This window comes from Megascapheus bottae, chromosome 10, assembly GCF_031878675.1.
Source record: "Megascapheus bottae isolate mThoBot1 chromosome 10, mThoBot2.hap1, whole genome shotgun sequence".
Classification (NCBI taxonomy): domain Eukaryota; kingdom Metazoa; phylum Chordata; class Mammalia; order Rodentia; family Geomyidae; genus Megascapheus; species Megascapheus bottae.
This window is the reverse complement of record NC_143518.1, coordinates 13,208,617-13,235,030: the sequence shown is the minus strand read 5'-3', so window position 1 is coordinate 13,235,030 and position 26,414 is coordinate 13,208,617. Positions and strand designations below refer to the sequence as shown.

Genomic DNA, 26,414 nt, shown 5'->3' with positions numbered 1-26,414 from the left:
GTTCAGACTGTTAGCAAAGTATAGCTATTACGACACTATGAATTTATCTAAAAATGCTGGTATGTAATTATGTTAGGATAAATACTTAAACACCTTCCACATACCTACTTAAATTATTATTCTAGAATGTCATGTAGTGACACTTTTTTAAAAATTAAAAAATATATATTACACAAAATTTGTCACTTAATTTGATTTCTCCATATACACAATTTTTCTTACTCTCTGCAAAAAAAAAAGCTGCCTCTAACCTTCTCATCTGGTGATGGCAAGCACTAAAATCCTGATTTTAACAGAATAGTAATAGAAAGGCCTCAGTGATTGGAATTGAAATTAGTACATTGGTACACGGCTCTTGCATCCAGTATCAGGAATGTACAAATGTCTTTTTATTCAAAAATACAGAATAAATTATTTGTAGGCATAAACAATGACAGCAGTAAACTGAAACCAGTAACTGATGGTTACAGTGATTTTTTTCAGCCAGCCTTTTCTCCGGTCATATTCATTATCGACTTCTCTAAAGGCATTGGTAAGGAACATTGCCTTGGGATTCCTGTCACAGTTCATCAATAATGGCAAAGCACCACTCTGGAAATTAGAACATGCCACCTCCCATACTACTTCCCATTCCACACATTGCAGGATCCTTCTCTTCTTTAGGAATTTCTGTGACTACAACTTCTGCTGTAGTCCAACAGAGAAGCCACACCAGCAGCATCCAATAAAGCTGTTTGTACAACCTTTGTTGGATCAGTGATTCCTTTTTCCACCATATTCACACAATCTCAACCCGTAGCATCATAACCAAATTCTGAAGAATTCTGCGGAATTCTTTCAGCTATCAAAGATCCTTCAACACCTGCATTCTTAGCAATGCTCATTGCAGGAATTTTGAGTGTTATTTTTAATAATTTCTATACCAGTTCTTTGATCTTCATTAGCAGGTGTCAATTTGTCCAAGGCTGGAATGCTCTACAGCAGAGCACAGCCACCCCCTAGAACAATGCCTTCTTCAACTGCTCCTCTTGTAGCAGTCTTTCTTTTAATTCACCTCAACATCACTTGTCCCACCAACTTTCAGGACAGCTACTCCATCTGAAAGATTTGCCAGTCGTTCATTCATTTTTTTTTCCTTTTGATATTCACCAGTTGTGATATCCAACTGTTCAATTTCTTGAATATGCTCTTCAATTTGAGCTTTGTCACCTTTTACTTTCAAAAGCATGGCGTCATCTTTGGTCATAATGACCTCCCCAACTTGTCCTAAGTCATGAGGATGAATGTCTTCAAGATTTAACATTAACCCCTCTTCTCCAAATACAGCACCTGTAGTTGCAATAGCCAGATTTTGAGCTGTTTTTTTCTGTTGTCACCAAAACCTGGAGCTTTGACTGCTACACTCTGAAGACCAAATGTGAGCCTATTCAAAACCAGTGTATGCAGAGCTTCTCCATCAACTTCTTCAGCAATTATGAGCAAAGGCTTATGGTGAGCATTGGAAAGTTCAACAACAGGAATAATGGATTTAAATTTGAAATTTCCTTTTCATTTAAGAGAACATAGGCATCCTGGAATTCACATTTTCGACCTTGTGATGTATGTATTAATAAAGTATGGAGCAATATATCCTTGATCAAATTTCATTCCTTCGATAATTTCCAATTCATCATTCAGTGTTTTACCAACCTTTACAGTGATGATACCCTTTCTTCCTACCTTTTTCATTGTATCAGAAATGATATTGCAGATTTCTTTGTCTCCATTTTCAGAAATTGTAACAACCTAAGCAATTTCTTCAGGAATTGTTCCAGGTTTAGACTGATGCTTAAGTTCCACAGTGATAGCTGACATAACTCCTCTTTTGATTTCCACTGGATTTGCCACCCATGCTCATCTTCTCAAAGCCTTCCCTGGCAATCGAGGGGGCCAGAAAGTCGCAGTGGTGGTACCATCCCCAGCCTCTTCATTTGTTCTGTAAACAACATCCTGAACAAGATTTGCTCCATTTTTTTAAATATATATTTTTATTATAATTAACAAAAGGGTTACATGATATTTGCCAGATAGATGGTGCATTAATTCACATATATTGATACACTTTCACATGTCTTGGTCCCCATTACCCGCCCCTCCATCACCCCCATCTTGGTTTTCACCCCTTCCCTAACCAATTTCAAACAACCAAGTACAAATAAATCCAATATATCAGATAACAAACTGAGATACTGTCACAATATAAGATAACCAAGGGACAGCAAAAGAGATGAGAGATAACATAGTACATTAAGGACAACAATCATTCATGATATGGCTTTTGTTTCAATATCCTGGAGGTCCTTTCAATTAGCTTCATACTATATGGCCTTATGTATCAAGATTTTGCTCTATTGCAGAATCTGCTAGTAGAGCCCAAGGTTTCTACTGATTATGATGAATTAGGGAAACCACTGAGCCTAAGTTTCTTTGAGTATGGCTTACTTCACTTAATATGATTTTTTCTAAGTCCTTCCATTTCATAGCAAATGGGGCTATGTCATTTTATTCTGACAGCAGCATAGAATTCCACTGTGTACAAATACCACAACTTGTTGATCCACTCATCACCTGAGGGGCATCTAGGTTGATTACATATTTTTGCTATGGTGAATAACGCTGCAATGAACATTGTTGTGCTAGTGGGTTTAGTATGCCCTAGTTTCTGGATGGTTGGGTAAATGCCAAGTAGTGGAATTGCTGAGTCATAGGGGAGCTCTATGTTCAGCCTTTTGAGGCACTGCCATACTGCTTTCCATAGTGGTTGAATGAGTTTGCATTCCCACCAACAGTGTAGTAGTGATCCCTCCTGGCTACATCCCCTCCAGCATCCGAAGTTATTAGTTTTCCTGATCTTGGCCATTCTAACTGGAGTGAGGTGGAATCTTAGAGTTGTTTTGATTTGCATTTCTTTTATGAAAAGAGATGTTAAGCATTTCTTCATGTGTCTACAGGCCATTTTTGTTTCTTCTTCAGAGAAGACTCTCTTTAAGTCTTTGGTCCATTTTTTTAATGGGATGGTTGTTACTTTGGAGATTAGTTTTGGAGTGATTCAATTTTTTGAGCTGTTGATATATTTTAGATATGAGGCCTTTGTCTGTTGTATGGTTGTTGAAGATATTCTCCCACTCTGTGGGCTTTCTAATTAATTTACTAGCTATGTCCTTTGCCATACAAAAGCTTTGCAGTTTAATGCAGTCCCACTTCTCTAATTTGTTGTGATTTTTGGTCCTTATTAAGAAAGTTTCAACCTGTACCAAGGAGGCCTAGTGTATCTCCTATTCCTTCTTGTAAAGTTTTCAGTGTGTCAGCTTTTACCTCCAGGTTTTGATCCATTTGGAGTTAATTCTAGTGCAGGGTGACAAAGAAGGATCCAGCTTTAGTTTTCTGCAGGTGCTTAACCAGTTCTGCCAGCACAACTTGTTGAAGAGGCTGTCTTTCTTCCAGTCTATTTTTTGGCTCCCTTGTCAAAGATTAGGTGGCTATAGGTCTGTGGTTTAATATCTGGGTCATCAGTTCTGTTCCATTGGTCTTCAAGCCTGTTCTTGTGCCCGTAACAAGCTGTTTTGAGAATTATAGCTCTGTAATAGAGTCTAAAGTTTGGAATTGAAATTCCTCCGGCGCTGTTCTTTCTGCTAAGAAGTGTTTTTGCTATACGGGGTCTTTTATTATTCCATATGAAATATTGGATTGACTTTTCTATTTCTTTAAAGAATGCCAATGGGATATTGATAGGCATTGCATTGAATTTGTAGATAGCCCTTGGCAAGATTGTCATTTTCACAATGTTGATTCTTCCAATCCAGGTGCATGGGAGGTCTTTTTCGATTTCCTTAGTTCTGCTTTAATTTCCTTTTTCAGGGTTTTAAACTTTTCATCAAAAAGGTTCTTTACATTCTTAGTTAAGCTAATTCCTAGGTACTTTATTTTCTTTGAGGGTATTGTGAAAGGAGTTGCTTTCCTGATTATTGCCTCGTTCCTCTCACTGTTGGCTTAGAGGAAGGCAGTTGATTTTTGAGGGTTAATTTTAAAGCCTGCTACCCTTCCAAAGTTTTGAATCAGCTCAAGGAGCTTGGGAGTAGAGCCTATAGGATTCTTTAAATACAGAATCATGTCATCTGCAAAGAGGGATAGTTTTATTTCCTCTTTCCCTACTTGGATCCCCTTCATGCTAGCTTCTTGCCTTATTGCACTGGCTAGGAATTCTAATACTATGTTAAGAGGAGTGGAGAGAGTAGGCATCCTTGTCTCATTCCTGATTTTAGACGGAATGGCTTTAGGTTTTCACCATTAAGTGTAATACTAGCAGTGGGTTTGTCATACACAGCCTTTATTATATTGAGGAATGTTCCATGGATTCCTAGTTTCTCCAGAGCTTTTAACATAAAGGGGTGTTGGATCTTGTCAAATGCCTTTTCCACATCTATGGAGACAATCATGTGATTTTTGTTCTTGCTCCTGTTGAGGTGTTGAATTATGTTAATTGATTCGCGTATGTTGAACCAGCTTTGCCTCCCTGTGATGAATCTTCTTTGATCATAGTGTATAATTTTTTTGATACGTTGTTGTAGACGGTTGGCCAGTATTTTGTTGAGAAGTTTTGCATCGATGTTCATCAAAGAAATAGGTCTATAGTTCTCTTTCTTTGATGAATCTCTGTCTGGTTTGGGGATGAGGGTTATACTGTCTTGATAGAATGAGTTTGGTAAAAAACCTTCATTTTCAATTTCGTTGAAGAGCTTGAGGAGTATTGGTGTGAGCTCTGCTTTGAAGACCTTATAGAATTCAGCTGTGAATCCATCTGCCCCTGGGCTTTTCTTAGGTGGAAGTTCTCTTATTGCCATTTCTATTTCAGAACTTGAAATAGTCCTGTTTAGTTGGGATAGTTCTTCTTGGTTCAGTGTGGGTATGTTAATATTGGCTAGGAATTCATCCATTTCTTCTAGATTCTCAAATTTGTTGGTGTAAAGGTTTGAGAAGTATTCCCTCATGATATTCTGGATCTTGCTAATTTCTGTCATGATTTTACCATTTTCGTCTTCGATTTTGTTTGTTTCGATATGCTCTCTTCTTTTTTTGGTAAGATTTGCTAAGGGTTTGCCATTTTTGTTAATTCTTTCAAAGAACCAACTCCTTGTTTTGTTGATTCTTTCTATAGTTTTCAATCACTTAATTCTGCTTTGATTTTAATAATTTGCTTTCTTTCACTGGGATTAGGGTTGGTTTGTTGCTCTTTTTCCAGGAGCTTAAAGTGAGACATTAACTTGGTTTGTGATTTTTCCAATTTGTTGTTGTAGGCACTGAGAGCTATAAATTTTCCTCTGAGTACTGCCTTGGCTGTGTTCCAAAGGAGTTGGTGTTTTGTGTGCTCCTTATTATTAAATTTCATAAACTGTTGGATTTCTGTTCTGATCTCTTTGATGACCCATTGGTGATTTTGAAAATGTGCTGTTCAGTCTCCATGATTTACAGGGTTTTCGTTGGTGGAGATGTGTATTCAGTTCCAGTTTGATGCCTTTGTGGTATGAGAGCGTGCAGAGAATAATTTCAGTGTTTCTGCATCTGTCCAGGTTTGTTTTATGGCCTAAGATGTGGTCTATTTTGGAAAATGTTCCATGTGCTGCTCAGAAAAACATATATTGTGTTGTTGCTGGGTGGAATATTCTGCAGATATCTATTAGATCTAGTTGATCTATACAGTTGTTCAGTTTTAAGGTTTCTCTGTTCAGTTTTTGCCTTGTTGATCTGTCCATAGGTGACAGTGGTGTGTTAAAGTCACCAACAATCACTGTGTTTCGATCTATGTATGGTTTTAGTGAAAGTAAAGTTTGCTTGATGAAGTTCGTAGTTCCGGGATTGGGTGTGTAGATATTTAGGATAGTTATGTCTTCCTGGAGGAAAGATCCCTTTAGTAGTATGTAGCAACCATCTTTGTCTTTTCTTACTAATTTTAGTTTGAAGTCTGCTTTATCTGATATGAGGATGGCAACTCCAGCCTGTTTATGGGTGCCATTAGCTTGATAGAGTTTATTCCAACCTCTAACTTTCAAAAGATGTTTGTTTTTTGGGGTAAGATATGTCTTTTGAAGACAGCAGAATGATGGATCTTGCTTTTTGATCCAACTAGACAGCCTATGCCATTTAATTAGAGAGTTAAGTCCATTGATATTGAGAGTTAGGATTGAGAGATATTTATTAGTTCCTACCATTTTTAAAAGCTTTTATTAGGGCCTGTGGCTTGACAGTTCTTGTGGTCCTTAGATGGTATGATGTTTAGGTGCCATTTCTTTCTCTATATTGCATTTATTTTGGTTTTCTATGTGTAGAACACCTCTGAGAATTTTCTGTAGTGTTGATTTTGTTGCGACATATTGTTGCAGCTTTTCCCTGGAATGGAATGTTTTTATCGTTCCCTCAGTTATGAATGAGAGCTTAGCTGGGTACAGTATTCTTGATTGGTAGTTATTTGACTTAAGGGCATGACATATATGCTTCCAGACACTTCTTGCTTGCGTGGTCTCTGCTGAGAAATCTGGGGTTATTCTTATTGGTTTGCCTTTATAGGTTATTGATCCCCTTTCCCTGGCTGCTTTTAGGATCCTTTCTTTGGTCTCTATTGATCAAGTTTGGACTACAATGTGGCGGTGGGATGTTCTTTTCTGGTCAGGTCTGTTTGGGGTTCTAAAAGCTTCTTGTATCTGGATGGGCCTGCCCTTCTGGATATTTGGGAAATTCTGAGATGATTCCCTGAAGTATATTTCCAATACTATTGACCTCTTTCTCCAGACCCTCCTCAATACCAATTAGCCTTAAATTAGGCTTCCTAATTGTATCTTGGATCTCCTGAAGCACTCTCTTATATTTCCTAGATTTGGATTGACTCATTTTCTGTTCTTTCTCTATGACAACTAAATTATCTTCAGGCCCGGAAATTCTCTCTTCTGCAATTGTCTAGTCTACTATCAAAGCTATCTACTTTATTTTTCATTTCCCTTGCTTCTAATTGCTCATTTTTGCTGCCTTGCCTTTCTTATTTTAGATCAGGTATGGATTTCTTTAGCTCCTTGATTTCCATTTGAGTGGTGTAGCTCAGTAGCTTTATTTTCTTTGGACATTTGTAGGATTCTATGAATTCATCCATTTTTCTTTGAAAAACCTTTATTATGGCCTCCTTTATGACTTCTTCTTTTTCACATATCACCTTGTTTATGGTTTCCTCTTGTTGAGCTATGGCTTCCTTCCTCATCTCTTTGTTTATATTTTCACATTTTTCATTAAGGATATTTATCAATCGCATTTGTATAGCACTTGGAAGACTCTCCTCTAGGTTTTCCAGTGACTGTTCCATTGTCTGTTTATATTGGGTGGGGGATGTTATTCCTTGATTTGACATTTTTCTTGAGTTTCTTGTTCTGCCCATTTGAAAATGGCAGATTAATACTAAACACAATTATAGTTTTTCAGATATAACCAACCTAGACCTCTTTAGCTGGAAGACACTAGATGTTCACAATTTTTCATTGGTGTTATCACTCTTTCTTTTTTGCACTTACAGACCAGTCTAATATAACCATTGATAAGTGATTTATGACCAAAACAATAAGCCTCTCAATCCAATCTGTATTGTATTTAAGTCCCTCTGAACCTAGAGTATAATTGAACACCTAGATTTACAGTATTGCTCAACAGCCATGAAGTGTTGATCCATGCATTATAAAGGTTGAAAGACGAACAGAGGACCAGAGATAGAAAAATAGAATGAGAGAGATCAGGGGAGGTACAAGAGGATTAACGTAGGAGTGTAAGATTATTATAGTAATGAAGAAAAGGTATAGTGTACGGAAAACTGACCTATGTTGGTAAGTAGGTAGCGTATTTGAGTACAAAGTTTGGAAAATATTAGATAAAACTTATGTGTTGCTGCACGACTAGCTCTCAGCCCAACCAGTGGCCTCAGAGTGGGCCATGGGATGGATCTGTGGCTTCAGTCTGAGTGCGCTTGTCAGATGTTTTCCTGTGCTGCTTCCAGGGGCAGCCCCGGCCAAGGGCCTGGGGTTTGAGAGTTTCCAGGGGCTCTCAGCAGGACCAGCAGGAGACCCCTCTGTTCCCAGGGGCGGGGCCCAGCTGAGGACGTGGACTCCAAGGACGGAGCCACGCCTTTCTGATTCTCAGAAGGCAAGCTTGGCTGCTGGTAGGCCCTCAGATCCCTGCAGTGTTTCTACTGCTTTGTCAGAGAGTCTGTGACTGTGGGGGGCCCCTCAGTGCTGTCTTTCTCAGGATTCCCACCTGGAGGATGCCCCACTCAAGATTTGAGGGGGAGAGATGCTGGCTCCTATTTTCCCCACACACCACACCCGCTGCTGTAAGGTAGGGACTCAGCGCCCTCCACTCTCCAGATCCAGTGGCTTGGGAGAGGAACCTGTTGGGTGGGTGGGAGCTGGGACAGCTCTGCCTCCCCTGGTGGGGTGCTGAGTCTTAGTGTAGCCTGCCTTTCATTCTCCAGTCAGAGGGCTGGGAGTTGAGCCTGTTGGGCGGGTGGGAGTTGGGACAGCTCTGCCTCCCTTGGTAGGGTGCTGGGTCTAAGCGTAGCCCGCCTGTCAGTCTCCAGTCAATGGCCTGAGGGAGGGGGCTGTTGAGGGAAGGGACAGGATTCTAAATTCCTTGCCCCCCTGCTCCTGCCAGTCTTTCTCGGGCGGGATGGAGGGGTCTGAGTTAAGTTCTATTGCTTGGCACCAGCTCTGCTTTCCCAATGGGTTTGGGGACCCGCTGTGTTACTCACGCCTCTGCATTCTGTCTGTGGGTGTTCCACGGTGGTGAAGAGTCTTTCACTCCCCTCGGGTCTCCTCAGCCGCCTGTGTTCCGCGTCTGGATTCCGCTGCCTGCTGTTCTGGTTCCGCGTCTGGGTTCCGCTGCTTCTGCTGTTTCTGTGGCTCACTGGCCCGGTCCTATGCTGGTTTCTGCAGCGGTCGGGGCAGGCCAGCCGGACACCCTCCGCAGCCGCTTTTCGCTTCTCAGAGCAGGCGACAAGATGTGGGTAGGGGACCTCGTGTTCCGAATTCTTTGAGAAAGTTGGATGTAAGCTTTATCTGGATTTCTTTTCCGGTTTGAATCCTCCATTGCTTTTTGAGTTTGTTGTAGTGGATTTCTTAAGGTAGTTGGCTCGTGGGACTCCCTGGTTCTCTCTTTTTGTGAGAGAGAGCTAGGCTGCATCCCTATTGTCTCAGCTCCATCTTCTGTCCCATTCCATTCTTTTTATATTTATCCGTTAAATCAATTGACGTTGCAAAAGTAACACCATCTTTCATTACTTTGGGAATTCACCAGCTCTGCTCAATAATCACTGTTCTTCCATTTGGCCTCATTGAAACCGCAACATCTACACCTTGAAGCATTAAGGCTCGGGCACCTGCAATAAATTTTAGGTCCTTGGCATAGGCCTGAGTGAGATGAGGAGCCTGGACATAGGATCCTGGTCTCATCTGGCGAAGGACAGTGAATAAACAAAGCCTTTCTGGGGGGAGTGGTTCGGGAACACATTCGGCGAGGCAGGCAGAGAGTGAGAGATGTCATAATTTTTTTTTATTAAAAATTAATTAACATTGATTTTTACATCATATTTCAAATGTCATTTTTAACAAAGAAGTATTCAAAAAGGGAATCTCTATATACAATCACTTGCACTTAGATTAGAAATAATTAAAATTAAGCTGAGGGTTTGTATGCCATAGTTACATATTTATTATGTAATAAAACATTATGTCTAAAGAGTATATATCCCATCATAGATTTTTATGTCTGTGTGGTTATGTTTATATCTCTAAGACCATGTCCATAACATTGGGTATGTAAATATTGAGTCTTTGCTCTTGTACTGTTTGGATCTAATAGCCACATATTAAGGATATCATGTGTCTTTTCTTCATTTGGTTTTGACTTATCTCACTCAACATGATTTGTTCTAGCTTCATCCACTTCCCAGTGAATACCATTATTTTATTTTGTCTGTTATCCCACCTATGTTTAATGATAAAGATCAAGATTAATCAGTTGGAAAGATAACACTGTTTATAAAATTTGAATAATGTTGTTAGCTGCATTTATGATAGATATTTGTTATCATGTATTAACCCTAAAATCCAATTCTAGCTCATAATAACGAGAGCATAACATACAATAGGAAAAAGTTGAACAGTTAAAATTCCTGAGGCCATTTCACAAATCAGGAATAAGAGGAAACATTTTGATAAGAAATTCTCCCAAATAGCCATTAAGGAAAAAACAGGGAGGCTGTTTATTACACTGAATTTGGATGGTAAACGTTCTTCAAGTAGCTAAGTTAATTGTATTCAGTCTTCCGTGACAATTGCTCTTAACATAATTTTTGAGAAGTTTTGTTCCTATGTGAACATGAAATATTGAATTATTTCAAAATTACTTTGTTTTTAATGTTTGTAATTCTAAAGAATTTTCCAAAATTGCATACATTCAGTATCTCAATTTCAGAAACTGAGCTGTATTTCCCTTAGAATTATTCTGAAATATAAATAATCTTTCCACAGGAAGGTACTCACAAAGGAAATGCAAAATATAAGCAAGGAAAATTGTGCATGGTGAGGAAAATAATGTGAAATATACAGTCAATGCTTTCTCTAATACCTTCTGGGAAGAACAAAAAAGGAAAAAGATACTATACCAAAAATAAAAAGAGATTTTTTCAAAAATCTCTTTAAAACACTAAGAATCCCAAAGAAGTCCCGAAGCCTCAGCCAAAATATAGAAATTTTAAGGACTTTTATATTAATGAAAGGAAAATAAGGAGTGAGCAACTATAGTGCAAACAATTTAAACAATGAAAATTTAACACTAAAGGCACATAGAAACAGACACAAACCAACAGCTAGTCATATTCTATGTACAATGAGGTCATGCTACTATATCTGTCTTTTGCCCATGACAGACTCCAGCATAGGATTAAGAATTCAGTGCTTAAATCAGATTTGTGTAAGGCTCATCATCATGGCTGTATTTTGTCTGTACAAGTTTATACAAGACTACATCTGATCTTTTGAGAGTATTTTCTGTTCTGTCTCTATAGCGTTTGAAATTATGTGTCAATATATCAAACCCAAGAATGACACTACTTTGTTCTATGTACTGCAATGTTTTCCAACTTATTTTATGTGAAAATCACAGTGTCCCTGTGAACCCATATAGTCCAAAATAATAAAAAAAATGCAATCAGGTCTGGAGGCTGGTGGCTCTTACCTGTAATTCTAGCTACTCAGGCGGCTGAGATCTGAGGATCGCAGTTCAAAGCTAGGCCAAGCCCTATAGTCCATGAGACTCTTATCTCCAATTATCCACCAAAAAAACGGAAGTGGATCAGAGTGTGGCTTGAAGTGGTGGCTTGCTAGCATTGAGCTGAAGAATTTAGGGCACAAGGCCAGAGCGAGGCCCAGAGTACAAGCCACAAGACATATTTTTTTTTTTTCCTAGGGATCACACTTGTGGTGGATATTAGACCAGTCGTCTCCCTCAGTGGTGACTGATTCCCAGGTACCTGGATGGGTACCAGGATGTGCTCCTAGCCCTGGGTTGCCATGTGTCATTCTGTGTAGCTGCCCTGGTCCTCTTCAGCTCTACCCAGGCTTCTTCTGGGAGCATAGCAGCTCTCTGTAAAGAGGTCTTGGAACAGCAGACATACATTTGTTTTCTGGTTCTGAAGCTTTACCTTAGAGCCTACGTGCTAACTCTCTAACACTGGAGCCACAGAGTCATTTCAGGCTTTTGTTGTTGCTGTTGTTGGTTGTGAGGCTTGAACTCAGGGCCTGGGTACTGTCCCTGAGATCTTTTTTCTCAAGGCTAGTGCTCTACCATGTTGACCCATACCTTCTCTTATGGTTTTCTGGTGGTTAATTGGAGATAAGAGTTTCATGGACTTTTCTACCCTGGCTGGCTTTGAACTGCTATCCTCAGATCTCAGGCTTCTGAGTAGCTAGGATTATAGGCATAAGCCATCAGTGCCTGGCACTTCCAGATTTTGGGTAGTTAATTGGAAACTCAAAGAGTTTCCTGCCTGGGTTGGCTTCTAACCATAATCCTCAGACCTCATCCTCCTGAATAGCTAGGATGACAGCCCGAGCCGTCAGTACTAAGCTAGAATTTCTGGCGTCTCTCTGGTCCTTTCAGCCATTCTAACAATTCAAGGATTCCAAACTGTGAGCAAACTCTATTTGTTACCTTCCAACTGTTGAAATAATGCTTCTGGGTCAAGACATTTGACTTGATATCAAAAATCCCTGTACTGGATATGGTAACAAGAGCTATATAATGTGTGATTGTTGTTTTTTTTTTTAAATTTATTTATTTTTTATGGTACTTAATAAAAGGGTTACATGATATTTGCCAGATAGAGGGTGCATTAGGGTAATGGTTACCAAGACATAAAATTTTAAAAAAGTAATTACTATTATCAACATTTGATATCACTGCTTCTGTCAATCATGGCTTGTTGTGCTCCAATTATATTCATGATTATTGCCTTTTTGAGGGTTTTCTTTTTTATTTAATAGAGAATTCTTGGGCATAATTTTTCCTTTGGGAACACTATTTCCCAAGGTATTTTAAGTCCTATTCTCAAAGAATAGCAATGCGCTTTTCATCTGCCAAGTATATGACAATAAATAATCAATGCCCTTTTTTAGAGGATGCTGTGCTAGTTTTCTTTCTCTAGTCTACAAGAGAAGAGGCTCTTATTTATTCTTGTATTTTTAACCCATTACAAAAACAAGCTAGTCAAAAAGATAATCATACTATAGCAAATTGGAATGCTTTGGTTTTTGGTTTACAAAAGCCTTTATTTCTTCTTAGATACAAACCTTTTAAATGATATTTAAAATAGTATGAATAGATTAATTTGTTTAAAACATTAACAAATATTTTAAAGCTACTTTTATTGCTTCCTTGAGATGAACTCGTATTTCTGTTGTTTCTGATGTAGAGACTAAAACACATGTTCTTGCCCTTCATGGACCTGGTGATTTCCTTGTTTAGTCAACTATGATAAAGGAAAGTGAGTCCTAAAGTAACACTTGAGACAAACTATTCTTAGAAGATAATCTGTAATCTTTCAAGGCGCTATCTCGGAGGAGATAATCACGGAGCCCATTCCTACATGAGAAAAGTGAGGCAGGGAAAGGGGAATTTTAAAATTATCGTGGAGAATCAGGCAGAAGTGGTTCATACTAGTAATCCTAGCTACTCAAGGGGCTGAGATCTGTCTTCAGAGTGTTCAAAGCCAACCTGGGTAGGAAAGATCATTGATAATCTGAATTCTAGTCAAAAAAGAAAATAAATTTTGAAGCATAAAACATCATAGTACATGAAAACAGGTGAAACAAAGAGATGTTTAATTATATATAGAACATGAGGAAAAGTCTTCTCAATTCTTTTAAATTCATATACATGTATAAATTCATATATATATATGTATATACATCCAAAATCTGCACCTATACTTTCAAAATAGTTCACATTTTCCAGTCACTCCAGGCAATTGTCAAAAGAGTAGTGAACCTGTTATAAAGTCTAATTATTTCCAAGTTCCCATATTCCTACATCTCATATTTTCTACCTTAATTCTGACATTAAAATAAAAAAAATCCTTTGTTGTACTTCTAATCCCTTTTCCTTTTCTCACTAAGCTTTGTTATGTCTCTGCCTAAAGTCTTATATCAACCAAAGTGTCTGACTAGAGCAACTGGTAATCCTCTTCTATTTCACTGTTCCTGCATTTGCAAATGTAATTTTCCATGTGCTAAGCAGACATCAAAATGGTAATATTTTCTCAGTGTTGAAGATATTGCAGTAGGGATTTAGGAAAGTCAGGTGCAAAAGATTAATAAGTTTGAATCATTTTTTATAGAAAATACCTACATTCTTAGGAGTTTTCAGGGAGAATGATTTAATGTATATTACATTAGAATTTAAAGTATAATATTAGCATTAAACATATGTACCCAATTAAACAATATGGAAATTGAATTGGAAAGATATCAAACTGTTCATCAGATGATAGAGCTAAAATCTGATATCATAATAGACTCTGTAAAACACTACCAAAATTTACTTCAGCTGTTCTTATTATTAAGCAAATATATTATTTCACTGAATCCAGTCATATTAAACAAACAACTGTTTCTACATAATATTTCCATGCATATGGTTAGAATGCCAGTGATTTCCTAGACATTGTGTAGGTTGATTTAGATATTTCTTCAGAGGGAAAGTGATGTATAATTTAATTTTTGTTTTGAAATTGCATTGTGTGTCTTGTTTTCAAGAACAAAAATTACTTATGTATTTAATTAGTAGAATATTTAAAGTATGCCACATATATGACCACAAATCTTTACTACCCCATATTCCCAGTCTATACATTTTAATAAATATAATCAAATTTCATTTTTACCATTATGCAATTGCACTAAGAAGTTGCCATTTAACAAGCAGTTTATGAATACCCTAACCTTGATCAAGTTTTGACAATATTGAAGGTCTTTATTCTCATGAGGCAAGTCCTTTTACGTTTTAGTTATATTTCTAATAAGATCTTTCTTTTACCTCACACTTTTATTATGTATCTCAGACATATGATTGCCACATAGCTGATGTTACAGATATGAATCACAAGATCTGGGTTCAAATTATTTTATTTTTTAAAATTCTTAATTGTTTTGCAAAAGTTCTGTAAAGGTGGGGCCGGGAGTTTGACCTAGTGGTAGAATGCTTGCCTAGCATGCACGAAGACCCAGGTTCAATTCCTCGGTACTGCACATACATAGCAAAAAGCCGGAAGTAGTGCTGAGGCTCAAGTGGTAGAGTGCTAGCCTTGAGAAAGTCCAAGGACAGTACTCAAGCCCTGAGCTCAAGCCCAGGACTGGCAAAAAAAAAAAAAAAAAAAAAAAAAAAAAAAGTTCTGTAAAGGTGTCCTCACACTTAACAGATCTCTCTCCTCGATTAAAGTACATGTGTAGGCTAGATGAGTCTTATTTGCAGTGAACTCTTGTATATGGATTCTACACTGCAGAAAGCTGTTGAATGCAAATGTCTGGCAATGTGTGTTTACTACTCACTTTTTTTGGCAGCTCCATTGTCTCCTGATTTTTGTGCATGCCTATTTAGAACTGAATGTCACCTCAGATGGGACACTCCCACTCACTGATTTCATTTTAACATTGACTTGCATGTTTTAGGAAAATATTGTAATAAAATTATGATAGTATTCACACATTGAAAAAGAAGACTAAGGTAAATGAGATTCTAAAACATCATTCTTATTTAGAAAAATGTATTAGGTGATGTATCACTGGAAAAAAATAAATTATCAAACAGTATTATCTTTAAGATTGCCACTCTCACCCGAAATTCATGTGATACACATGCATGAAAGCTCTGTTGTACAAGTGGGACTTTCTTCTTTGATCACCGCATTGACAAAACCATGATTTGGCTAAAGAAGTATAAACAAGGTCATATGTAATTATAAAGAAATAAATATATTTTTGATTATCATCGAAAGGCTGTTCATAAAAAAATGAAGTTACTATCTACTGTTCTTTCCAAGTTATTTTTCTTTCCTTTCCTTTCTTGTCTTTGCCTTTCCTTTCCTTTATTATTATTATTTTTTTTTTTTGGCACCAATCCTGGAGCTTGAACTCAGGGCCTGAGCACAGTCCTTGGGCTTCCCTCCAGGCTAGTGCTCTACAACTTGAGTCACAGCACCACTTCTGGCTTTTCTATGTATGTGATACTGAGGAATAGAACCCCTGTCTTTGTGCATGCTAGGTAAACACTCCATCACAAGGCCAGACTCCCAGTCCTTCCAAGCTATTTTTCATTCATTGATTAACAACCTTAGCTTGTTTTAATCACAGAAAACAATGCATTCAAATGCAAATTAAGTTAAAGCAGAAGCTGTTAAGGCAGTGGCTGCACATAATCCCAGCACTTAAGAAGCTGAGGCAGGTTCTAGGCTACACACACAAACCTCTGAAAAAATACCAGTATTCGATTTATTTTGAATTATTTTTCTTCATTGAAATAAACTATATCTCTTACAATTGTTGCAAGCTCAAATGGACTCAAATTGCAATGAAGACAAGTGACATTTTAACAAAGTACATTGAAAAATTAATAATACAGAATCAAAATTTTAAATCAGTCAGGGCCTGATAGTTCAAGCCTGTAATCCTATTTAGTTGGGAGGCTGACAATTCAATGGCAGTCCATTTAGAAATGTCTGTGAGACACTTATCTCCAATTAACCACCCCAAAAGCAAGAAATGGAACTATGGCTCATCTGATAGAGTGCTAGACTTAAGCAAAAACATCAGGGACATTGCCTTGGTGCTGAGTTTAGGCTCCAGGACTGGGAAAAACTTTAAAAAAAATAATTTACAAAAAGGGTCTCATGGTGACTTTTCTGCACCACAAGCTTATTTAAAGAAATTGAATATACAAAGAGAAAAACCAAGAAATAAAAAAAAAGTAGAACTCAAGTTCTAAGGACAAATTATATTCTCAGAACTATGAAAATATAAAATTTTTGATACAAAATTCATAAGCTATGTAGTTATCATAGCCAAGGAAAATTGATAGTATATTATTTATTAATTAATGAGGACAAGAAACCCTCATTATTTATTTTACTATCTTCCTGTTATCAACATAACAAAAGTAAATATAATCAATTAAATGAGAAGTCAATGGAATATCACTCTATCTTCTTACATAGGAAGAATTATTAAGCATTTCTGGTGAATAAGTATCAATATTTAGTGTGTATCTATCTGTAGTAGAAGTTTGTATATAAGTCTGTATGTGTTGTCTTTATAAGTAGATTTTGTGGTATCAAAGATACATGGAATTTAGGAGACAGAGAATGAAAGACAAGATTATGGTAGAAGTTTAAATTGATAAACAACTTAGCCTTTTTGATTTAGATATGTTTCCTGATTTATAAGCTGAACTTAAAAGCAAGAGTGGCTTTTTAGGATTATGAACTTATTTCTATTTATGTTCTTTAGATAATTATAACTCTGGCTGCACAGATTTTCCCTATTAGCAAATAAAAATACAGGGCAGATAGTTAAAATGCAAATGATAATATTTTTGTATTACAGTGTGTCCAAATTATTTTATTTATCTGAAATGAAAAGATAATCAGGTATGTTATATTTTTGCAACAAAACATCTTAATTGTATTTTTTTGTTTCATGAACTATATTTTTAATTGTTTGTTTGGTTTGTTGAGAGTGTGCCTCAAATTATACAGCCCATGCTAACCTAGAACTCCCAACTGCCCTGCCTATTGAGTGCTGACACAAAAAGCACTATGCCACTGAACCTATCGCTTGTGAGATTCTTGAGATTCTTGGTCTATGTATCTGATTTAGTAAGTGATCTATTACACTGTGATCTGCAAATTAATGCCTATGTTGTGCCTGACTCTTTTGCTCCATCTTTTGCTTCTGAAAACTGGACCTAGTCTAATGGGTTGCCAAGACTCACGTGGATTGACTTTTACATTAAATAGTTCAACTATCTACCACAAAACTTCGCTTTACACACTTCAATAGTGCAAAAGAGGAGTTTTGTATACTGTATTTCCAGAACAAAATTTCCACACATGACATGTCATGAGAGTTTATTCTCACAGAATATAAAGTTTAATATATGGTAGAACATAAATCAAACAACTTTATTTGAATATCATTATGCATTAACATGGGAAAACTTGGAAAAATCAATGTTTTCAGTAACTTCCTTATGTTTTAATGGAAAATTGAAAAAATCAAATGTGAAAGAAAGACCTTTGTTTCAAATAATAAACAGTTTATATGCATTTCATTTACTCTTGGTTCATTCTCACTCGTGACACATGTATTAATCAGCCTTCCATATGTTAGCCCAACTGTGATAGATTTGCCCAAATCTCTACAGATTTTTCCTTCTCTGCTTAGAAATATTTTTCAATGTGGGAGCAAAGTACCATTGTTCCCAACACTAAAACAAAGCATTGAGTCAGCATCTGTTCCCAAATAATTTGTGGCAAGATTGACAGCACTTATTTATGAGATTTTCTTGCTAGTAGTTTTCTCCTCTTGTTCCGATAGTGACAATTTTTAACTGAAATTTTAAGTTAAGTGAAGAAAATATATATATATATTTTTTTTTGGGGGGGGGCCAGTCCTGGGCCTTAAGCTCAGGGCCTGAGCACTGTCCTTGGGCTTTCTCAAAGCTAGAATTCTACCACTTGAGCAACAGCACCACTTCTGGATTTTATTTTCTATGTATGTGGTACCGAGGAATTGAACATGGGTCTTCATGCATGGTAGAGTGCTTCAGGCACTCTATCACTAGGCTAAACTCCTGGCCCGAGAATATATTTTCAAATATATTTTTACAACTTTCCAGTCAAACTTGGTGATATCGAATTTTTGCTCTTATTCACTCATCAGACATTCCTTCTCCCTGATGTCCTTAATATTTATTTATTTATTTATTTTTGCAAGTCCTGGGGACTGAACTCAGGCACTTGGCACTATCCTTGCACTTTCTAAAGGCTAGTGCTCTACCACTTGAGCCAGATCCAGAGCCACAGCACCATTTCTGGCTTTTTCTGTGTATGGGATATGGAGGAATTGAATCCAGCACTTCATTGATGCTACCACTAGGCAAAACTCCCAGAAGATCCCTGATTTTTAACTACTTACAGTCTCTTCCTTGCTACTCTCACATTCTAGAATTGAATTTTTTTACACTTGTAATGATCTGGTTATTTCATTGTGATTCTAAGAGATTCTTTTTTATTGTATTTTATTGTTGGAATAATGTTTATATTCATCAGGCAATGGATGAGCTTCAAGTAAGAAGAGAACTTTCAGGAATTATGTGTGATGCAACAAGAAACATTTAGATCTTTTAGATGAAGAAAAGCCAGTTAATAAAAGACAATTTATTCCAGTAAAAACCAGAGAAGTCGCAATACAATGTCCAAATGAAATGTCTGGAGGGTAAAGCTGTTCTATTTATTCTCAGTGGAATACTTAAAGCCTTTTTTTAATTGGTGTATTTCAATATTTTGTTCACTTTGTTTGTTTTTCCTAGAACAAACTAGGAGAGTTTGTCTTACTAAGTTTCCTACTTATTTTTCTTTAGAGTGTGGTTAATAACTCATCTGACACTATTTCATGTGATAACAACAGAACAAATTTTTAGTAAAGTAAAACATAGTCAACAGTATGTAAAAAGCCAAGTCAGTGGTGACAGACAGAATTCAGAAAACAGTAAAACTTTGTTTCTACAGGAACTCAGAGGAACTTATCTAAATGTTTGGAAGATAATTTAAATCTAGGTCTGCTTTTTAATAGACAGTTCATTTACTGGAATATAGTTTTCTGGAGGCTGGCAAGAAGTAGACCAGAATTGGGAGGTACATATAGCTAGTATTCAACAAATTGTTCCTTCTGTCAATAAATATTTTGTAGTCTCCTTTAGAGATCTTGATTTTCCATATTGTTAAGAATAGCAATATAACGTTTCTTCTCACTTAGTCTTCTGGACAACCTGCTCAGATAATTTCCCTACTAGCCATATAGTAAACAACAACAACAAAACTAACAGCCTAAGGCTGAGCAATGTCTCCTAGAAAAAATACTCTACTCACATTAGCAACCTCTGCCTTCTTAGTGTTATATATAATCTTCCTGCCACCTATTTCAAGCTCCCAAGGTTAAACAATCTGCTGGCCACATTTCTTAAAAGAGCTCAGAAAATCTTACAAATGGGCTTCAGTAAGTTGTTTATAATAGACCTCTTAAAGCCTATTCCATCTCTCTGCTTTTAAAAGGACTTGCAAACTCTTAGAAACTAACCCTAATGATTTTAATTTTTATTAAAATATTTATCATGCTCTTTTTCTGACTAGTTCTGTGGAAAAAAAAGAGAGACTGAATATATACATTGCCAGTCCTGTGGCTTGAACTCAGGGTCTGAGTACTGCCTTTGGGCTTTCTCAAGGATAGCATTTTACCACTTGAGCCACAACACCATTTCCTGCTTTTTCAATGTGTGGTAAGGAGGAATTGAATCAGGGTCTTTGTGCGCGTTAGGCAAGCACTCCTTCACTAGACCAAACTCCCGGCCACATAAATTTATTTTAATTTCTTTATAACAATTAGTTTTACTTCAAAGATTATTTTGCAGTTGATATCAGGCCATTTTATTACATATCATCAATTGACTTAAAGAATAGCAGGAAAAAATTACTTGTAGGACATATTTATAGACATATCCAGGTCTCTTATTCTCAATAATAAGGACAAGTGTGCATATTCAAAGTGTCTCATGAATAATCATGATTATTCTCCCCAATATGTAATAAATGCATCTTATGACATGACATAAATATACAATGGAAAAAACAATTTAGAATGTTAATTTACTAACTCAAATTTCCATAACTTTACAGGTACATGAATATTTCAGATAAAATCTAAATTTTAGATATTTATCAATATAAAAGACATGCTTATGTGTGCTAGATTTTGTAATTTCATTACTATGTATTAAAGCTGGACAGACATAATATAATTTGGAGGGCAAATAAAGGTCAGATGTGAAAAGAAATGTGAGAATAAAGAAAATCCTTGAATTTGTTTATCTCCACTATTCATGTTCCCATTACAATGGATAATCAAGAGTTGACTACATTGTAATTAGAACTGAAGTTGAAGAACACATCAAACAATTCACAATTTATATTATAATATAGCTCATCAACCCACTAAGTATATATTAATAGGGCATTCAAAACCATGCATTTGGTATTTCAAAGGATGCTTCCAACATCTGGAGTAATTTGGGATTCATTATTTAGTGCCCTCTCTCTCTTTCAACTATTTCGGGTGAGTTATATTTTGCATAATATTGCAATCAGCCCTTCAGAAGAAAATGTTAATGTACTGGAGGGAATAATCCTTTTCCCCCCTCTGGACAATTCCAAAGAAAAATAATACAATCAGTAATAAAATAGACAAAAAATTTGAAGTAATTAGTCAGGAGAATAAATGAATGTTGATAAATTTTGAGATTATTAAAAAATTACAGGGTATACTAACATTTGATTTTTGAAACATTTATGTTTTAAAAGCAGAATTTCAATAAGTTTTTCTTGAAAATATTTATTTAATTATAAACGACATCCCTATAATACTATGAGCAATGCAACAAAACAATATATCAGACTTTCATATATTATTTGATACTACAAAATATTTTCATATTCACCAGAATTTAAGAGTAACATTAATCACTACATACTTCAGAGAAGTAAGACTTGGAGAAGCCTGAGATTGTGTACATTTGTCCCAATTATATAGAATAATAAATGAGACACCTTCTGGAACTAGCTTGATAATGTCTTAGCAGCTACTGGGAATAATACTGAGTATATTAATTGAAGATAGTGATATAATGCCACAAGCAGAATACTGCTAAGAACTATCAGGTAGATACAAATACTGACAAATTTACCTCTGTTTGTGTTTTGAAATGATGCTAGCATGAGATCCACTTTTAGTTGTACAGTGTTAAGTGGTAGAACCTGGAATTATATATCTGAATATGAGATTTTTATTTAATTAAATATTTAACTGAACAAGTATGATTATTGATACTTGGATTTATGCTCACATCTTCCTTGCACTGTAAATTTTTATTCATTCCTTCAGGGCATTGTGATTGCTGAGGTTTACTTGCTCAGAGTTGACATTCTACTACCTGAACCATACACTCAACTGATTTGATTTTGGAAATCACAATGTGAATATACATGAAAATAATGTCTTAAAATATCAAATATATCAATTTAAAAACTCATTTTGTGTTTGGGTAGAATGAATGCTTTCCTCTTGGAGTTACTCTGCAGTAAATTGTTAAGTACTAGAAATATTCTGGAGAGTCAACATTGGGAAGAATTTTAATTTATAGTTCCCTGGTTCAAAAAGAAAAAAAGAAAAAAGGAAAAGGAAAAAAATCCCTTTAGTTATGAACCTATATAAAACAAATTACCAATGTTTGAACAATGATAATATATTTTTTTCCTCTAAGAGACAAAGTATTCTTCACTTTATTTTTTTTTTCATTATCTTTAAGGAATTGAACACAGGAGTTGCAAGTTAACAAAGCACTTCCTGAATATGATGCATCTTGTTCAATATCACCCCTTTGAACTCTCACAGATCCCTTTCTATTTTCTTTTAATTTAATTTTTTTTGTAAGGGTAATGTACAGAGGGGCTATGGTTACATTAGTAAGATAGTGAGTACATTTCTTGTTGGACATTGTCAACCTTTCCCATGATTTTCTCCCACATTGCCTCCCGACCACCAAATTGTAGAGTTCATTTCTACTTACTATCTTGTGTGTATTGTTGTTACATTGGTTCACCCTTTGTTACTTCTCACACATTGATGCCTCCCTCCCTCCACCCCTTCCCAATCATCTAGTTTCCCCCTTCCCTTTCCTATTTCAAATAAACAAATAAACATATATACAATACGCCAGATAGCAAAGTCAGATACAGTAACATAATGAGATTAACCATAAGGGCAACAAAGGAGAAGAGAAATAACATAATACATTATGAACAACAATCACAAAAGATCAAGCTCTTGTTTCCACATTCTAGAGATCCGTTCATTAAGTCTCATCCTATATGACCATACGTATCTAGGTTTTGAGCTATTGGGAGTTTCATCTATTTGTATACACTCCTATGTAACTTTCCTAAGTAACTTTCAGTATTTTCTAAAGATAGTGCTTACAATGAATATTTCTTGGTTTGATTCCTAAACATATTCATTTCACAGATCTGATGAGATCTATTAGAATATTGTGATTTTCTGAAGTGATGTCAACATATTTACGGAAGAGAAATTATGTATGTTTCTTTCTTGAGACTGTGAACTACTATAAGCATGCATGCTGTGAATATTTCTTTTTATATATAGATGATACAAACAATGATTTATGCAATGAAAGCAAACAGATATTATATAACAATACTAAAATATTGAAAAAAATGCAATGACCCATTTGATGTAAGTTAGACAGTTAGAACTTAGTGCTTGTCATAGAATGGATATATGATGTCACTTATTATTATTTTACTATATACTTTTAGTGAAAAATCCTGCATCTTTTATAAGCATATTCAGCTTACAGATGTGCTTCCCTGACAATGATATGTCACAGAATGAACCATCAACACAAAAACTTTTGCTCTGTTTCTATGCATTTTAAACATGTTCGTTATTTTATATTGCTATAGTCTTTTCTCTGCACAGAAAAGTATTTTATTACATTCTTCTGGTAGGAAATTTAGAACATTTTATGAAAGCACATCTTCAGTGAACTCTATTAGAATCACTCTGATTGTTGCCAAAAATGTGGAGTGTGGGGATGACACATAGCAGTTTAGTCCATGTGTCTAGGGCAAGACGTAGGCATATTTACCAAGTCTTCTGCATCCCTAAGTTCTACCTCTGTAACTTGTGCAGAGTTGAGAAAGAGAAGTAGAATGGTGGAGGGAGAGCAACTAATGAGACTTGCCTGCAGTCTCAAGCCATGGCTGGTGGGCACAATATAAGACAAGACATATGAATGACAAGGGAGTGAGGAAGATTCATCCTTTGTAGGATCAACTGTCTCCCTCTACCATTCTGATTCTCTCAGACTCCAGAACCATGAACTAAACACATTTCTGTGCATTAAAGAAATAGATGAAGAGATGAACTCAATCTGGAAACTGAATGTTCTGCATAATAATTAAAACTACTACTACTAATATTATTACTCAAAATGTACTAAAATGTAATTATAATTTTTAAAATATGATACCAAGTTCTGAACTCATGGCTTTTGAGCTAACTAGAGAGGTCATTGAAAGGTAGATGGGTATAATGTAAAATCCTAGTAAAGACTGGTCATTAAATTTGCTGAAGCTTCCTGTGTATAAACAAGTTGCCGCTTCTGTGTATTGTCAAATGTGCCTTTGCATTTGATTCTAATTGGTTTTCTTTATCATGATAACAAAATCATGTTTTTATGCATGCTGTGAGTCTTTCTAGAAATGTTAAGGGAGTTATATGACCCGGGAGTATATAGAGGAATAGTAGGAAGTGGAGGAAGCCAGTGAACCACCAACATATTGCTGACATCTGAAGTGAGTGATTAGACTGGGAATTTGCCCTTTAAAATTTCAGGTTATACATTAGTGTCTGGTGGCTTGTGTTAGAACTGGCTTGAAGTTACCATACTGGTGTCAGAATAGTGAGTTTCTGTGATACTCAATTTTCCCAGATTTGCACTACATAGTAGATTCTAAAGCTTAATTACTGGTGAGAGGCCACAGAGGTGAGATTTACAAGCATCCTAACCTGGTTAAAAAGATGATAGTCTCATATTAAAATTAAGACAAAAGGATGCTTTTGCCTAATACCATTTTGGTGGTAATATATGTGAAAGGAAACAGTCAAAATTATGATCATTGTTTGATTACCTGTCTAGTCATGCCATAGATGCACTGTGAGAATAAAGGTTCTTTGAAAAATATCTCCATGGAATTGAATCAAGTGTTTACTCACTCTGCTACATTACTACAAAATATGATATAAGCAGATACAGGAAAAATATTAAAGTGTTCTTGAATTTGGATTTGTTTTTCCCCAATTATTCTCAGGAGAAACAATCATTCAACGTCTAACAATCTTATGTTAGTTGATGCTACAAAAAAAGTGATGCAATCTTCTTTACTTAAATCGGACTGTATGTGGGCACCAGTGATCAGTCTTGGGAATTGCTTGCTCATGAGTATACATGGAAATTTAATTAATAATTTAATTAATAAATGGTGGTAGTTTGTAACTCTGAGTTATGAAGTTAGTTTTCCATTGCTATCACAAAATACCCAAGATAATCCTTTAGATATAACAAAAGTTGTTTTATATTAGAGCTGTAGAAATTCCATTTCATGGGTCCAGGAGCATAGCCCAGTGATAGAGTGCATGCCTAACATGCATGAAGCAATAGGTTTGATTCCTAAGTACCACAAACACAGAAAAGAAAAACAGAAGTGGGGAATTGGCTCAAGTGGTAGAGTTCTATCCTTGCATTCAAGCCCCAGAACCGAAAAAAATACAAAAATTTCATTCTATTTGTAATTAAATCCATGTTCTTAGACCTGTCTGAGTAGATTATGAGGAGGAAGGCACATAATGCCAGAAAATTAAGTGCCTCATGGACAGGAAGGAAAGTGTCAGGGAGCTCTTTTTATAGATTTTTATATTAGTATAATCATTTTTAATTTGACAAGACAGTGAATTTGTGGTTATGGAAGAAAACTTTTCCTATAGAAACCAAAATATCACATTTAAGGAATGGATAGGCAATGAATAAAGCTTATGAATTTCAGAGCACTTTATCTTCCAGTTGCTGAAAACTTCTGTCCCATGTTTCACTTTCATTCATCACAATCATCTGACAAAAAGCCTGCTGTGGTTTTTTTACACCTTAGCAGAACATAATTTTCTTTGTGAAAAATGCAACATATTCAAATATCCCCATACTCTGGACCTGGACTCATTGCTGAGTCAAATATTTTGTTCCCACAGGAAACGACTTAGTTTTTTGAGGAAATGCCGTACTGCTTTTCAGAGTGGTTGAACAAGTTTACACTCCCACCAACAGTGTAGTAGCGATCCCTCCTGGCCACATCCCCGTTAGCATCTGTTGTTGTTGGATTTCTTGATCGTGGCCCTTCTAACTAGAGTGAGGTGGAATCTCAGAGTTGTTTTGAGAGCTCCCCTGTGACCCAGGAATTCTACTACTGGTCCAGAAACAAGGACATGCTAAATCCACCAGCAAACAATATTCATTGCAGCACTATTTACCATAGCAAAGATATGGAACCAATGCAGATGCCCCTCAGTAGGTGATTGCACCAAGAAGATGTAGTACTTATACACAATGGAATTATATCTTGCATCAGAAAGAATGACATAACACCATTTGTAAGGAAATGGAAAGACTTGGAAAAAATCATATTAAGTGAAGTAAGCCAGACCCAAAGGAACATGGGCTCAATGGATTCCCTCATCTATAATAATTAGTACACATTTAAAACTCATCTAGCAGAGGATTACAATAGCTCAAACCCTAGATACATAAGGCCATATAGGATGAGGCCAAATTAATGGACCTCCAGGACATGGAAACAAGAGCTTAATTATAAGTTGTTGGGAGCCAGAGTGGAA

The 26,414-nt window shown here is 36.2% G+C and overlaps 1 pseudogene; it reads right to left on the bottom strand.

Moving 5' to 3' along the window:
• Positions 1-598: 598 nt before the first annotated feature.
• Positions 599-26,414, bottom strand: part of LOC150057613 (60 kDa heat shock protein, mitochondrial-like) — a 101,513-nt pseudogene continuing 75,697 nt past the window's right edge.